The sequence below is a fragment of the Microtus ochrogaster genome, unplaced genomic scaffold (genome assembly GCF_000317375.1).
Source record: "Microtus ochrogaster isolate Prairie Vole_2 unplaced genomic scaffold, MicOch1.0 UNK92, whole genome shotgun sequence".
Lineage (NCBI taxonomy): Eukaryota > Metazoa > Chordata > Mammalia > Rodentia > Cricetidae > Microtus > Microtus ochrogaster.
In genome coordinates, this window is record NW_004949190.1 from 495,511 (window position 1) to 512,757 (window position 17,247).

Here is a 17,247-nt window from a genome sequence, read left to right on the forward strand (position 1 = left end):
AGAATAGTCTATTTGTTTCGAGACTGGAACAGGGAGTTCCTGAAGGACTATAAATTCAGGTATTTCTGATAGATTCTGAAGGGAGTTTGTTATTCGGTTTTGATATATGGGAATTTGTTTAGAAGCACCAAGGGACCTCTTTGAATAATCTGTGTATGTTATTTTAAAGTCTTTGTCATATCCTCCCAAACAATCATAGTGACTGTGAGTAGAAAGAATCCACATCACAAATCCACTCCCAAATACGACGTGTTTCTTTTTTATCATCCTCGTCTGGTTCTGATCCCAGTCCCATGTTGGTCTTCAAAACTGCAAAGACTCCATCATCTGTAGTTGTTTTCCATGTGTATCTCATGTTGTCAGCACTTGATACTATCCTAAAGAAAAGCAAAGTATTCGTCTGTGTTCCCTCAATACTGAGTCAGTACTGACAATAAAAGATTTCTTCTGGAACTAGGCATGGTGGTGTTTGACAGGCAGAAGCAGGTAGAGGCAGGCAGATCTCTCTGAGTTTGAGGCAAATCTCCATATTAAGTAAGTTTCTGGCCAGCAAACTTGTCTTAAAACAACAATAAAGTTGTCTTTTTTAAATGGCTTCTCATTAATTAGTGCTTCTGTTTTCTGTAGTAAGGAAACTATCAGTTATTTAGCTGTGTATCACTCTATTTTACTTCTATGCCCAGATGAGAAGTGCATCATTGCTTTGGGTCACTTTGCATTGTTTTCTAGTTCAAGTTGTCTGGCTCCAGAAATGAGCTTTTGGAACTGTTTGGACTTCTGTATAGGATACATATTTCTTCTTTTGGTGTCAAACAACCATTTATTTTCGTAGCTGAGGAAGAAGACAGATGTAGTTTGTGGGGGCAACCACTTATAAGCTTATTGCCCTTAGCTACTCAAGTGGACTATTTCCCATTGTACTTTCTGCAACTTCATTTCAAATTATGCTTATGCTACTAGTAGTGAAATCAAAAGGATGATTCTGTCTGTGAATTGGAGATTGAGGCCTAAAATATTTTAACTCTGTTTCATCCATTTCCATGTGTGGTACACTAAGATGTATCAACTTAACTGAAACCCTTTTTTCAAAAATCAGAAATTTCCTTAAAAAAAGATTTAATTTTTATTATGTGTAATCATGTGTATCTATGGAGAGGGATGGACACTTGCTGTCTGTGGAGGCCAAAAGGGAGTGTTGAATACCCTGGATTAGAAGTTACCCCTAGTTGTGAGCCTCCCAACATGGATTCTGAGAAACAAACTTGGGTTCTCTGAGGAGCAATTTTGGGGAGGCTAGAGAGATGGCTCAGCAGTTAAGAGCACTTCCAGAGGCAGCTCACAACTGTTTGTAACTCGAGTGCCAGAGGGTTTGACACCTCCACACCAATACACAGAAAATAGAGCTTTTATTTTTTTAAAAAAAAGAACCAATAAAGGCATAAAAAAGAGCAAGTTTAGTTCTTAGCTGCTGAGTGACCTCTTTAGTCTCCTAAAATTTTCTTTTGAAATATAATTTTAAAAGGAAAAAAAAAAGAAAATTGTGCCTCTCGCAGTTGTTTTCTTAGCTTTAGAGATGCATGGAAAACAACATTGCTCTAAAGCTGAGTTCATAACAATCAGCATCCCTCTCATTATCAGGAAAAAACACTATGAAGATTCTGTGGCATTCAGATATTAACGAAGTAAGAGGCTTGGGTAACGCTGATGAGGAGAGTGGACTTATAGAGTACAGACAGTATGCCACCCTGATTACAAGGGCATAAACAGAGATAAAATAGTAGGAGGAAAGGAGAAAATGCAGAATGTTGCAAAGTTCTGGGCAATCCAACTCATGAGTTAATCCTAGTGAGGGCAAAAATTATCTTCTGAGTCGTCCAAACATCCAGCCCTGGGATGCACTCAGCCATGTGACAGTCACTTTCCTTAGGGTCTTTTCTCTTTGGGTGTAGAGTTTCCAGAGATCTGTGCAGATGCAAGCTAGCAGTGCTTAGACAAAAAAAGGCTAAAAGAAGGGGATCCCACACTCCCTCTTTTACCCACCTCCAGGTCCAAACAGTCAGGCTGGAAAGACTTAAAGGGTTTCACTTCCGCCTGACTGCAGGAACCGCAAGTTCCAGACTAGGTCGGAATTGGAATAATCAGTCAAAATACACCCAGATGCTCTACACACCCAAACGCGCGCACGCGCTCGCATCCCTGGGCCATGGGGTGCACGTGAGCCCACACACCACACACCCGGCCCTGCCTCTAGCCAGAGCATCCTCAGCAGCTGCCACTGAAGCAGCCTCCTCCTTCTCTTCCTCCTCCTCCTACCACTGCCACTGCTGCTGCTGTGATCGCCTATCCCCTCTCACCCTTCTTCCTCTTCCAATTCCTGCTCCCCCCCCCCATTCCCGGCTCCTCCTGCCCAGCAGCTAAAGGCAGAACCCTCAGCAGAAGCTTCCCTTCTCCTGCCACGAAGAGGTTGGAACAGGTCTGTGCTGGGGGCGCTTTGTTACGGGTTGCTGGAACACCGGTGGCTCCCAGAGTCACTGGGAGGAGCTCCGGGCAGAGGGAAGGGGAGATTATTTCCCAGTTTTCTGTGTTGCTGTATGAATAGATTGGGGGGAGATAGGACAGAAAGACACCTCTGTCCTTTTGCCACTTCTTCCCTCTTGGTTCATGGCGTGAGAGCACTGAAGCTACTCGGATCCCTGCTCCCGCCCATCCCTAAAGCTCTTTCTTTGCGCCCCCACTTCCAGCATCCACTTCCCAAAGCTGAGCTTTCTCTTGTTCTGGGAGCTGAGGGATGGGGGCGGGGAGAGATGGATGGAGTGAATCCAGCCGGGCACCTGGGGGCCTGGGGCTTTGTTACTCAGGACAAAACCAGTCCTTAGTAGTTTTCAGATCCTGGCAAGGCTACCGTCTGCTAGTGGTGTGGGGTGTGGGCCCTTGCATACTAGGGAAGTAAGAGAATGTGAGGGGCACTCCCTGTGTGTGACTGGGCATACAGGAATGCGGTACTGTGTGCCAGGGACGTGCTGGAGATTTTGTGTGGAATTTCGTGAGTTGGACTGGTGCATTTGAGACTCTCTCTCTCTCTCTCTCTCTCTCTCTCTCTCTCTCTCTCTCTCTCTCTCTCTCTGACACACACACACAGTATGTCTCTCTGTGTTCTGCGCCATGGGGCTGGGCTACTCTTGGCATTACATGTCCTTGGGCTCATCCCATGCCAAGCCAGAATGCAGCAACATGCAGGCAGGCTGATCAGGTCCAACCTGTTTTGCCCACATTGGAAGCATGATGATGACTTCAAAGTGATGGAAACACCGCCCCCCCCCCCAAACTGGGGCACTTGCTTACTACTCTCTGGATGTGAAATGTCCACCTAGGTTGACCAAACCCTGGTGGACATCTTGATTGTGGTCCTCTACCCCACCCACAGAAGATTCCTAACTTTCTAAGCACGTTTTCTTCTCTCAGCCAATGAGATTCTAAGGCTCTTCTAGTGAAGCCTGCAGTGCCTCCCCCACCTCCTGTAATTAGTGGATCCTCGAGTCGTCTTTACTGCAAGGAAGTTTGTGATGTGTTAGGACATAATTACATGTTTAGAGAAAGAGGAACAAATCTGGTGCACTTATTAATTAATTGTGAATTTAGTCTACAAGCTCATTTTTGTGTTCTGATAACACAAGACAAAGTATGTAGCCATTTTGTTTTTAATCAAGAAAAGCTCAGTAAAAATGGACAAAATTCCTTAACTTTTCTTGAATATTTTTATTTGTGCTTCTGATAATGCATTGCTTTTCAAGTCCCCAAAATAAGACGTTAAGGATTGCAATCAGTCAAACGACCATTTATTGCACACCTGCCATGTGTCAGGAGTCGTGTTAGGTACTGGAAATATGGAAATGAATAAAATATCAGATCACTTCTAAGGGGAGTGTAGGCTGTTATGGAAGCTAGAGCGTGGAAACAGTATGACAAGCGATGGGCAGGGTGCTGTGGAAGTTCTGTGGAGGGGTGCCCTATTCGGGGTAGGGGTTATGATAAAGGCAGGCTTCGCTGGGAAAGTGACATTTGAGTCAAGCAAATCTTGCTTAATTAATTCGCCAGGTGGCTAAGTGGAGAATGGCATCCTAAGCTCAATGAGCAGTCTGTGCAAAGGCAAGGTTATAGTTAAGTAAAACTGCAGGGAGTCTGAAGTACTACTGTGCAATTTTCTGCGACCCCAGAATGAGGCTCTGTGGATTAGAATGATGCTTAATTGGACTATAAGCAAAGAGGTCAAGACCATGATGGGGACACCCACTGAAACCCACTGAATCCCACTGGGTTGAGGTCTCACCAACTCCAGCTGGACAGGGAAGGAACCAGCATAGGACCAAATAGACCCTCTGAATGTGGGTGACAGTTGCATGGCTGGGGCAGACTGAGGGGCCACTGGCAGTGGCACCAGGATTTATCCCTACTGCTTATACTGGCTTTTTGGGAACTTATTCTCTCTGGATGGATACCTTGCTCATCCTAGGTATAGTAGGGAGGGCCTTGGATCTTCCCTAAAGCCATGTGCCTTACCTTCTCTGAGAAATGGATGGGGGTAGAGGGTAGGTTGGAGGACATGGGAGAAGGGGAGGGAGTGGGAACTTGGATTGGTAAGTAAAATGAAATAAGATTGTTTTTTTTTCTTTTTTTTTTAAAAAAAAGAGGGTTAATGATATATCTGAAAGGAGCCAGTATTGCAGATTGATGAGGATCGAAACGTATTCCCATCTTGAGAAATATCTGCCTCATCTATTAATATAAGTGTGTTTTGCTTTAAGCAAATCTGATATATATGAATGTGATTTGCAACGCAAATGAACTTAATGGGAAGCATTCAGGTTGCAGATTTTGCTGTTTTACAAAAGAGTTCATAGCCATATATTCTTAAAATAAATAGCAGTCTCTCTCCGGCCTTTATAGTGAATTGTTGTTCTTTTTCTTTTTTTTTTTTTGTCAAAAATGCATTTCCACAAAAATTTTCACATATCCAGTGGATAAAGACAGGTATATCTACATTACATCCTTATGCAACAAGTTACCAATTTCAGTGCAGGGATTTCCCCTCATGCTGTGAATGTTTAATAAACACCAAGCGAAAATATGAAAATTATAGCAATAAACACCAAATCCATTAACTGTGATCTTTTGTCATTTGACTCATAGGAAATTAACCGGGGCAGAATCTTCAAGGACTTTTACATTTTAGGTACTTTTAGTAGTGTCACTGGTAATTAACTATAGGACAAGGTTTCCTCACTCTATATTGGTTTGGAAATGGATATATAATGACTACTCTAATACTCACATGATTAAGATACACCAGAAGCTCATTTGGAGTCTTCTGTTTTACTGTGTTGGTACTGATTGCATAGGATGATGGATAGGATAGCTTGGAAGTTGATTTCCACTCAAAGTGCCCAATGGTCCAAGATTATACTGGTGAAGAGTGTGAGCTCTGATGATATGACTTGGCATCATGGATGCCCCAATGAAGTCTCTGAGTAGTCCTGGGTTCTGTTTGAAAGAAATATAAGCGGAGGTGGGTGCAAGTAGAATTACCTTCTTTGCTCCTTTGGCCAATGCTCTGCTGTAGAAATAGTGGCTTGGGGTCATTTGGTTGCACAAAGGTTCTTTGGTATCTGTGGATACCAAAATGTATAAAACAGTATCTCTTAAAAGGAAAAGAACATGCCTCAATGCCTATTAGCTTGGGTTGGTATAGAGCTGATCTGCCTGCTGTGCTAGGACTCAAGTCCTAATCCAAGTCCTAATCCAATACTTCTAGATGTGGGTTCCAAACAAGCCAGGTGTTCATAGGTCAGATAGAGAGGGAGAAAGAAGAGAGTTTTGTATTCCGCTTTGGGAAATTCTTATTTGAAGAGTATAGGTTTGTTTGTTAATTCCAGGGCTTCTGAAAGCCTCTAGTAGGCTAATGCATATTGCAACTGTCCAGGAAAAGAGCATATGTAGAATTTCTTATATGTTTGCCTATAAAATCCAGCATTCCATTTGTTACACTGACCTTAAGAGTGTTAGAGGACCTTGCTGGTCAAACAGAGTCTTCTCCTGAGTTCAGAGGCAATTGGTACCTTTCTGGGTAAACTTGGATGAAAGATAAGCTGGGTGCCTGGCTTTAACACTCTCAGATTTTCTTCCTTCCTCCATCTGTAAAATGAAGCCGATAGTAATCATTACTCTCACTGACTGACAATGTGATGACAACTAAGATAATATCTTTGCAAGTATTTTGAGCTTCTTAGAGGAAAGACTATATAGGAGTTCAAGGTTATTATGAAGGGGAAGTGAGGAATTAAGGTAATCATTCTGATTATCCAGGCCCGAATTCTGTTCATCTTCTGCACTTGGGGCAGCTGCCCTGAGTTCTCTGCTCTGCTGTGACTGTGAGGATGAGGACCTATCCTCATTCAACCTTGGCTGACTCAGTTCTCTGAGCTTATTTCCTTTCACATCCTGAATTTCACTGTGCTCTTTAATTTCCTGATCTGCTGTTGCCATCAGTACAGATCCAGGAAAACATCATCAATCTGAGCACACTCTGCTGACCAGAGAGCACTGGAGGTGGGAATTAAATTTGGTTGGAAAGTTACTTTTATTATTCACACTAATTATCTTTCAGAAACAGTTCGAAAGGGTCATTTCTGAGAGCTCATGGCTTCAGGGCTTCTCTCCGGTGACTCATGTTTACATCAGGGTTGGAGTCTTGATTGCAAGGCAGACAGACCTCTTGATTGTTTGTTTTGTTTTCAATAAGAAAAACAGAAGGTTGTATAAGAAGCTGGAACACTGTGTCCTTGACAGGGTGTCTTCATTGGTTGATAAGGAAGGCGCTGGAAATTGTGGGAAAGCTGCATAGTCTGACTCTTTGGATATATGAATAGAATGTAATGTAGATTGAGAACTGTAGTTTGCTTGTCCTCATCTGTTACCCTTACATGTCTCTTTCCCACCTCTTCCTGTCCTCATTCTGCCTCTAAATAGTCATCCTTACACCTTCATGTACAAGAGAGAAATACAAAGTAGCATTTCAGTTGCTTCTTCAACACTAATTCCTTGCCAACTTCATGATTTATCACACGTATCTTGTGCACATTTTTTAAATTTTTCCATTCAAAAATTTACACTTCCTCCCCTCCTCATATTTCCCTCCTGCTCCCCCACTCATCCTCCTCCCCCTTCCTCCTTAGGAGAGGGCAGGGAACCCTGCCCTGTGGGAAGTTCAAGGCCCTCCCCCCTCTATCCAGGCCTAGGAAGGTGTGCATCCAAATGGACTAGGGTCCCAAAAAGCCAGTACATGCAGTAGAAACAGGTCCCAGTGCTATTATCGATGGCTTCTCAGTCAGCCTCCATTGGCAGCTACATTAACAGAGTCCGGTTTGATCACATGCTCGTTCAGTCCCGGTCCAGCTGGATTTGGTGAGCTCCCATTAGATCAGGCACACTGTCTCAGTGGGTGGACCAAGCCCTCACAGTCCTGACTTCCTTGCTCATCTTCTCCCTCCTTCTGCTCTTCAACTGGACCTTGGGAGCTCAGTCCATTGCTCTGATGAGGGTCTCTGTCTCTATCTCCATCTGTCGCCGGACGAAGATTCTACATTATTATGAAAAAATATACATGTATATACCCACATGTTTCTCCGTTAACCATGTTTGTGTCCTTGTCAGAATGCAACTAGTTACTTCATTCTCTTTAATAACTGCATATTATTCCATTATACGGTCATGACATAACTTCTTTGATCCAAACTTTTATGATGAAATTTTACATTATTTCAAAGCTTTAGGCTGTTTAATATTGGTGCACTATACTTCATTATATATGCAGCTTAGGATTGGGTCCTGCTCCAGTGCGTAGTCAGATTGCCAGGGATCACATTATCAAAAATTCAGGCTTGAGTTCTTAATCAAACGCTACGCAAAGAGTTATGCTAGGTCCCAGGAAAGAAGAGAAGCAAGAATCGTTAACAGTGCATGGAACAAGTTCACCTTTAGTTATTTAAGCAAACATGCATTTAAATATGTTTCTAACTAGAATTGTGTTGAAAGCATTTTCCAAATCAAATCTTTGTAAAGCCACTGTGAAATAGATGGCCTTTTAGGGTTATCTCTGCTGGCAAAGACCAAAACACGACCTGGTGACAGACTGACTTTATTAAGAAATATGTGGCAGCAGGCACAAGAATAACACAAGCGCAAACCAGATCCAGTAAAGGGTTAAGTGGGCACAACGTCCCACTCCTGACCAAAAAGCTATTTGTAATTGGTAGCTACAAGGAAAGTACAACAATTGCACACCATGGAAGGCCCCACATTCAGGAGTGGTTGAGATGTGGAAAAGGATCTGGGCCAATTTTGGTGAGGGTAAAAAGTATAATCAAAATATATTGCATAAAATTCTCCAAAAGTAAATGAAGAAAAATTTAAAGCCAAACAAAGAAAAACTTGGGAAAACATTATTGTTGCATCTCCACTGTCCTTTGAGGTTAATAAAACTGATTCTAGACTTCCCTGGATGTGGAGTGTTCAGTATTAGTCATCAGCTGTCTTTCTGGGCTCCCTGCAAAGAGGCAAATTTGAGGCCCTCCCATGAGAAGTATTTAAAGAGAAATAAACAGTGATGTCATACTGCAAAGGGAATAGTAGCAAGCAGGCACAGGTGTGGCTTTCTCTCTCGACTGGGTGGCCTTGCTTCATCGGCTCATGTCTCTTTGCTTCCAGCATTTACAGATATGGTCAAAGAGATTCTGCTGTTAGCTTTAGATGAGGGGTCGGCTCTGTGATTTCAAGGGAGCTGGAAATCAGAGTGACCATTGGAGGCAGCATTAGCATCATTTGGGTGTGACAGAACTATGGGAGAGCATGAAAGCTATGACAGTTTTTGCTTACTTGTTACATGGAGGGTGAATGTGTCTGAAAGGAGAAACACTATACGTTGGGCATTACCAGGAAAGGCTCTGACATACCCACTGACACTTGTTACCTAACAATTTGCCAACTTTTCTCCTCTAGAGAAGAATAGATGCCCTTAAAGTGAAGTGTCTAATTTGATAGAACTATGGGTGCCCTTTGCAGTTATTCATTATTTACTTTCTCTATTGTGGGATTAACACAGCCTACTCTTGCAATCTTTCCAAGCTGTTGGAAAATTGGTGTGTTATTACTCTCAAAGGAATGATTGAGGTTACTTGAGTTATTGCCAATTATGAATTGTGGTTTTTCACTTCAAAATCTTGGTATTTGGCAAATGGTTTTAGATCTTATTTAATACATTTATTTTCTCTTCAAAGAGATTGGACCAGAGTAGGGAAAGTTCAGAGGGGAGCTTATAAGCAGATGTTGTAATTATTAATCTTTGTTGCCTTAAAAATTGCTTCAGTTGTTAAACTAATGAATGTCCTGATTTCAAGCTGGGTTGCTCTTTGTAAATGCTGAATGCTTTAAAATTTCAGCACAAAAAAACACAGCTATGGTTTCTACACATAAATCATATGACATATTTGTGCTGATTGCAAGAGTAAAGGCCATCTTTTTTTCAAACAAAATCTTTTTCTTTTTATATTTTTTATCTTTTATATGCGTGCATGGTATGTGTGTCTATGTGTGTGCCTATCTGTGCATGTGTTGTGGAATATGTGTGGTTGTTATAGAATAACCTCAGGTGTCCGTCTTCACCTTTCCATCCTAAGATTTTTTTGAGACAGTATCTCCTAGTATTCTGTGCATGCCAGGCTAGCTGACCTGTGTGCTTCCAGGGATTTGTCTAACTGCCTCTCATCTCACCATAGGAGTGGGAGGATTAAAGACACCTAAGACTGTGTCCCTGTGGGTTTTGGTGAACTAAACACAAGTCTTCACGCTGAGTGACAAGTGTTTTACCCACTGTGTCCCTCTGCTTTTTGTTTTTATTTTTTTTTAACATGGTCTCACTAACTTAGCTCCAGCTGGTTTGGAATTTGTGATCCTCTCATCCTCTCAGTGCTGAGATTATAAGCTCACACTATGATATCTGACTTTTCTTCTCCTCTTAACATTATACTTAGTGTTTTTTATTTTTCCGTACTGAATTATTCTGTAAAGGTGACATTGTTTTTGAAATACTGAATAAAATTGAGAGTAAACATCTGTTTACATACTAAATACAAGGAAAGAAAGAAACTCAAGTAAAGACAGATCGAAAATGGAATTTGCTGTAAATGGAGGCAGAAGATCTGGGTTTCAGTACTCATTTTGTTAGTAATTACTCGTATGATTTCAAACATTTGTGTAAATGTTCTGAGATGCAAATTCTTCACATATAAAATGTGGGTAACAGTTAGAAACAGATCATCTTTATTTTCTTTTTAAAAGTTTTTATGAAATAGTCTCATCTCCAAAATGAAAGGTAACCTTGGGATAAAATTTCTTGGGGGACACTTTTGAGAAATCTATAGGAAGGTTCACTTCAACCAACTGAATGTGAACTCCAGGTATGGCTGAAGGAATCTACTTTGGAACAAACTTCATCGGTGATTATGAAGGAGACTGGGACCCTGCCCTAAGGGAACATTCAGGAGGCAGATTCTCGGGGGCTTTCTGGCTGGAGGGAATAAAAGCATTTTCCAAAGGTGGAGGAGGCTGTGTTCCACTAATTCCCCAGGGTGGGTTTCTCCAGAGGTGAATGGTGAGCAGAAGGCTCTTTGTCATCATATCAGCTTTGGATGAACAAACTGACTGCTTACTCACTGATGCGAACATTTTACATTTCAGGGTGGAGGTAGATGCAAATAGTCCCTCAGGAGATGTATTACTGAGAAAGTACAATGAACTCTACACCTAGACCTGAAACTCTTCTTTGTTTCTATTTCTGAGTTTCCATGTCCTTTAACCTCTTTCATCCTGGTTTCTCTTGCAATTATTAAACTCACTGTATTGCAGTGCATCCCTCCTGCTCCAGGAGATCTCAGCAGCCCAGATCTCCATTCCTTAGCTTCCTCTGGAAGTCTCCAGATACTTGAAATGTCTCTATTATCCATGCCTTCCTGACCATATCACTAGTTCAACTTCCTTCTGCTATGGCAACTGTTTCAATACCACCCTGCCCCCAAGATACCAGAAGGAAAGGAATCAACATCAGCACATAGCCATTTGCCCTACCTTTTATCTGAGTCTTTAGCCCTTATTTTCACTTCAGGAAAAGGTGGAGCTAGAAGAATTATTTCTACAGGCCAACCTTCAGAGATAGACAGCTTTTCTTTTTTTATGTATAGCTCCTATTTATTGAGCATTTATCATATGCCAAGTACTATACTATCCTGCATGTCTCATACAATTCCCTCTACAATGTTCTGCAGTCAATATTATTAGCATTTCCATTTCACAGAGGCAGAAAATGAAGACAAGAGCAGTAGAGTAACATGCACATATTCTCTCAGATGAGGAGTAGCTCCGTGAATCTTTTTGTGTGGTCCTGGGGCCTCAATAGTCAAGACTATTCTGATGTCAAAGAACCTACTGGTAATACGGTTATGTTATACCAAAAGGAAATGCATGAAGCAGTACATTGACTCTATTCTTGACCCAGAAATAACTTTAAAGAAAGGGAAAGAAAGGAAAGGAATTCTTTTGAATGAGAGGAATTCTTTTGAATGTTTCCAGGGCTATTTTTATATATCATTGTAGGGATGGGGCTTCAAGACTGGTTTTGAGACTTGAGATCTGATAGCTGGATATACCTGTATCTATTAAAACTGAAAGGTCAATTTGTGAGGCTCCTGTGATTATTGTTAGTTTCCCAGATCATAGAAAGTGAAATATATTCTTTTCTTTCTACTCACATCAGAAAGCTGGTATCAAGTGTCTAGAGGACCTCAGGGAGGTTGAGAGTGAATTCCTGAATGTTTTTAGTTGACAGGCGATAAAACTGACGGGAGAGAGCTAGGAGAAGGGCCCAGAAACAAGATGACAATAGTTTTACTGGCTTTGATTCTTGAATATACGAGAGAGCTTGAAGGGAGAAAAAGGAAGAGATAATTGTAATTATAACATAATCTCAAAAAGGAAAGTAAAAAATGCATATAGAAAAGTAATTTTGAGGCATAAACACAGACCGTTTGTTTTCTTTTTCTTGGCTCTTTCTGGCACTGTTTTGTGCTAGGTATTATTTCTCTAAAAATCCCCTTCGATTTGGAGTCCTCAGGAGACTCCTTGCAGCTGCTTTCTGCAGTGTCTGTCATCTTTATTGCCATTTTTAATCACGATAGTCAATAGAAATCAAGAAACCAGGGGCTTGCTTGTAACAAGGTCAGTAGTTTGCTCCATGTTTATAAAGCTGACAAGTCACTTTGCTTCTCTAGGCTTGTTCTTCTATCTGTCATGATCCCAAGTCTCCCTTCCTCCAGGAGATACTGGAGCAGTCAAATCATTAAATACAGACTGCCATGAGAGGAATGCCATCCAAAATGCAGAGCCTCTGTTGGGCCACGCAGATGACTCAGCGGGCAAAAGTGCTTCCTGAGCAAGTCTGAGGACTTGAGTTTGATCCCAGAATCCATGTGAAAAGCTAGCTTTGGCAGAATACATCAATAATCCTACTACTGCTATGATAACATGGGAGGCAGAGACTTGAAAATTGTCTGGAAGCTCACAGACCAGCTATGGATTGCTGCAGCAAAAAGAAGAGAGACCTTTTTTCAACAAAATAGAAGGCAAGAAGTGATTCTCAAAAGATGTCTTCTGGCCTCTACCTGGGCACTGTGGCATGCTCATATCAACCCCCAAAATAAGTAATATAGAAATACTTTTCAAAAAAATTCTAGAAATTTCAATTAAAATCAAAAACAAAAAAGTAAAACCTGGGCCTATCAAAAACCGCTTAATTTCAGTCAAGTCTGATGATTTCAGTTCAATCCCCATAACTCACAATAATAGGAGAGAACCAACTCGTATCATAGCTTAGTCTTAAATATACAACACTGAAATTAGCAGATATTTGGGCATGATCATCTAATAGAACTTTTTGGTAAGAAAGTGTTGAAGAGCTCATGTAATTTCTAGATTGCTTACATTCAAAGTCACAGGCAATACAGGACACCACAGAGACTAGTTCCCTCTTACATTCACATGTCTGTGTAGAAAGTGCAACTTGCTGCTACCCAAAATTGCAAGAGTGTTAGACTGTATGTTGCTAGATTCAATATCTGGTTTCTATTGAATGTTCATCATTTTGGTACCATTGTTAAGTAAAAAAGCCTGTCTTATTCAATGTTCTATTGCTGTGATCACAGTAACTCTTAAAAATAGAAATTTTTGATCGGGGCAGGCTTACAGTTTCAGAGGCTTAGTCTATCATGGTGGAAAGCATGGCTGCATGCAGCCAGACATAGTATTGGAGGACCTGGATTGGCAGGGAGCAGGAAGGAAAAAGACACTGAGCTTAGCTTGAGCATTTGATACCCCAAAGCCCATCCCCAGTGGCATGCATCCTCTAACAAGGCTAGATCTGCTCCAACAAGGCCACACCTCCAAATTCCTGTCAAGTGGCACCACTCCTAGTAACCAATCATTCAAATCTATGAACTTATGGGGGCCATTCCTATTCAAAATATCACAAAGCCTTAAGTAAAACACTCATCTCCGAATGTGATATATTTAGGTTTTCTCTGGCAAAGCACTTGCTTTGAGGAAAAACACAGTGCTATGGTACCTCTAAATCTATCTCCCACTAATTATGTGATCTTAGGATGTTTCTGTTTCTTGTTTGTTTTCACAGTGCTAGACATAGATACAATCCAAGTATTGTGCATGCCAGGCTATAGCTCTGCCACTAAGCTATATTCCTCCTGGTCCTTGAAATATTACTTAATCACTGAATTGTCTTAACTCTTGTCCGTAACACAAGTACTTGCCTCTTCATGGAATGGTAGTAAGGAATCAGAGATAACTTACAGGTTCCTGTAAAGGGTGCTTGCAGTGTCATTTTTTTTGAAATCAGTCTTATTATTAAAGTTTCTTTAAGTTCCATAGAGAGATGTGAGCCTTCAAGCCTTCTGAAAAGCCCCATGACCTCTTTAAACCTCTGATTTTTTACCCAAGCAATGGGGACAATGATGGTACTTAGACTTAAGGTTCTTCTGAGGAATAAGTGAGATGATTCCTGCAAAGATCTTAGGAGACTTCCTGGAACATCAAAGTGTCATTCCAGGTTTTGCTGTCATTGTTCTGTTGATGTCATTAATGCTTCTCTAGGTTCCTTGGCCCTTGCCTTTCTAGTGTATGGTACACCGTTGGGCCAACCCACCCTAGCTGAGACTGTTGATGCCTATGAGGTCTCCACTGTCTGAGGTCAGCAGGAGAGATTGCCTTTTTGCATAAAGGAGCTTCTGAAGTGAAGAGGGTTTTCTTCTGCAAAATGTCCATTGGGCTACTCTGGAGAACGGCTGATTCTCTGGACTTGAAATTTGTTGTTTACATGGTAACAAAATGGGGACAAAGAAGAGCTGCTTAACAATTCCCTCAGGACACTGGTCCCACACTGCATGAAGTTCTGTCAGTTCCCCCTCCTTACTAGCACGCCTCTTCTGTCAGCCCTGCCAGCCATGTATTCCCTTCTGGCATTCCTCCAAGACACGAGGCTAGAAAGCCCTTTGTCTTCTCCCCAAGTAATACATGGAGTTCAGCAACTGCATGCTGCCATAGTGACAATTCCTACCTGATCAATAGAGCTGGGAATTGAGCCCTGGTGACAGAACGTGCCTTAAAAGAGTGCCACCTCCCATGGCATCATCTGCTTCTTGGTGATCAAACAACCTATCCTACTCACCATCAGCCACATACCACAATGTAGACCTTTTTATCACATGCTAATCTTTGTATCTTGGGGCTCTCAAAGCAACTGTTTCATGGAAATTCTACTACTTGGGCTACTCAATGTTTCTATCTGACTTTTTCTTACATGAACTATTTAATCTTACATTGCTAATGCTTTTTAGTGGTATTTATAATGGTAGCAATGGCTAACATATTGTCCTATTTCTTTATAACTTTAACCCTTTACCCTCAGGATACATGTTGGTTATCTGTTATATTTTAAGCTCTATTTTAGGCAATTAGAATATGAGTATAAGAAAAATATACCCAGACTAGCCTCATAAAGCTTCTAGTAGAAGACCGACAGGAGAAATTAATTCAAATATCTAAAAGTTACAATAAGTTGTGAAGCAAAAAAAAAAAAAAAACCCAGCACAATCTGAAAGGCAGTAACAAGGGAGATTAGGAGTAGCATGAAGAAAGAACATTAGAGGGAAAGGCTGTGAAGCTGTGTCCTGAAATACGAATACATAGGAAAGGGAATGTTCCACACAGAGGGGACAATGTGTTCAGAGCTCTTAAAGTAAGTACTTGCAGTGTTCATATGAACAAAATTGACAGTTACCCAGGGAGAAAAAGATGTTCATTTTGTCAAGACACCATACAGAGAGAGTCTTCCTGACCACACCAATGAGTTCTCTATGGTGAACACAGTGGGAAGCCACTAAGTATTTAAATGAAGAATCAAATTAATGCAATTTACATTTAAAACATATCACTTTGGCTCTTACATAAAACTGGGTAGAAGGATTGCAGAGAGATAACTGGGCTAAGATAGAAGGCCATGATAGCAGTCAAGAAAGATGTACTGGTGGCTTAAACCAGGGTTATAATGGCCGTGAAAACAAATGAAGAGATTCAAGATGTACTTTTAGTTAAAACAAAAATGACTTTCTAATGGCCTAGGTTTGGGGGATGAGGGTAGAGTCAGGGAAGACTTCTCACTTGAGTAATTTGTTAAGCTGTTGCAGCCCTGTGCATATAGGAATGCATTCTGTGTGGCATTTAGTCCATAGTGCCCAGTAACCATCTGCATCAGACTACCTGACTTTGATCAAGGTAATTAATATGAGTGTTCTTGATGTCTTCTTAGGTAGGATATAAACTATTTAGGCACATTGATTGTGTTTTTCTCATCTATATATCCCACAAAGAGCATGAGATATGGAATATAAAATACCATTAAATAGGGAAAAGAGTTTGTTTCTCTTTTAACTGTTTTCCTCATTAAATCTTTAGATATAACATTGGATTTAGCATTGTAGTGAGGCAGATATGACACTCAAAGACATGTGCACTTTGAAACAGTCTTTGAGATTCATTTAATTGTTAATTGGCTTTCAAAAATTACCATATCCTTGATGCACAAGACATGCTTAACTTTGCTTTGCACAGCATCCTTCAACAGTGCAGCAAAGGCTGTATGATAGCAGAAAAATTGTCTCACTAGAATATCCCAGACTCGACATAACAGAAAGGTAGAAGTAGCCTTAGGTGCCTGATATATTCAAGCAGATTCATGGCTTTGTTGTCCTGAGTTGACTATGTGACTTCCAGGAACATATACTACAAATAGTGTGCTATGGAGTCTTAGATTTGAACTCATAAAATTACAAAATATGGCTGGGTTATCATGCTGAAATAAGACAAAGTGAAATATTTAAAATGTACTCTAGTTTCTTTTATGTAGTTCCTTCAAAGGTTCTATAGAGAATTGCATGATCCTTTAGGTCTGAAAATTTGCATTTTATGAACATACCAGCGAATTCTCACGCACATATCTCATGTTATATCCTGGCTTTAAAGGTCAGACCATAAACTAAAGATGAGTATAGCTAGCTCCTTGGGTACAATCCAGATTGTCCTTGATGTATTCAGAGTTAGTTTGAGGATCCCTAGGTCCTTCACACCAGTTGTAGACACTGAAAGATGGCTCAGTAAAAAGGAACTGTAACAGTTCTTCTAAAAATGATAAGGGCCAGAAGGCCATAGTCAATAATGCTTAACATATTCCTGATAGCCACCTAGGCTGTAGGGACATTTTAAGGACATTCATTTTAGGGACAACTTCAAGGGTGTAGTGGATCATTCTACAGAGGCATCATAGCTAATATTGGAGAACTTCTGAGGTTACTTTTCAAAGGGGTTGGGTTGGGGCTTGCTCTGTGCTCCAGCATTCCACTAGAGGTGGTAGAGAGTGGTGAGATAGGGAATGGGATAAGAAGAGATATGAATTTAGCCTCCCATTAGGATGAAGAGTTGCTATCGGTTCCTTGTTTCTTTGTTCACATTATAGGGAGCCTGATCCTGGTCTGCTGACATCAACCCTCTTCCTAAACAAACATTGCTCTGCATCTACTG

The 17,247-nt window shown here is 41.0% G+C and overlaps 1 protein-coding gene across 2 annotated transcripts in view; it reads left to right on the forward strand.

Annotated features, from left to right (window-relative positions):
- Positions 1-2,325: 2,325 nt before the first annotated feature.
- The window catches only part of Pak3 (p21 (RAC1) activated kinase 3), a 285,220-nt gene continuing 270,298 nt past the window's right edge, over positions 2,326-17,247 (forward strand). Inside the window, exon 1 of one of the 2 annotated variants that reach the window (XM_026777965.1) lies at positions 2,326-2,473. The gene's annotated coding sequence lies outside the window, so the exon portion shown is untranslated. The remainder of the gene's footprint in view (positions 2,474-17,247) is intronic. The other variant, XM_026777964.1, reaches the window with a different exon arrangement.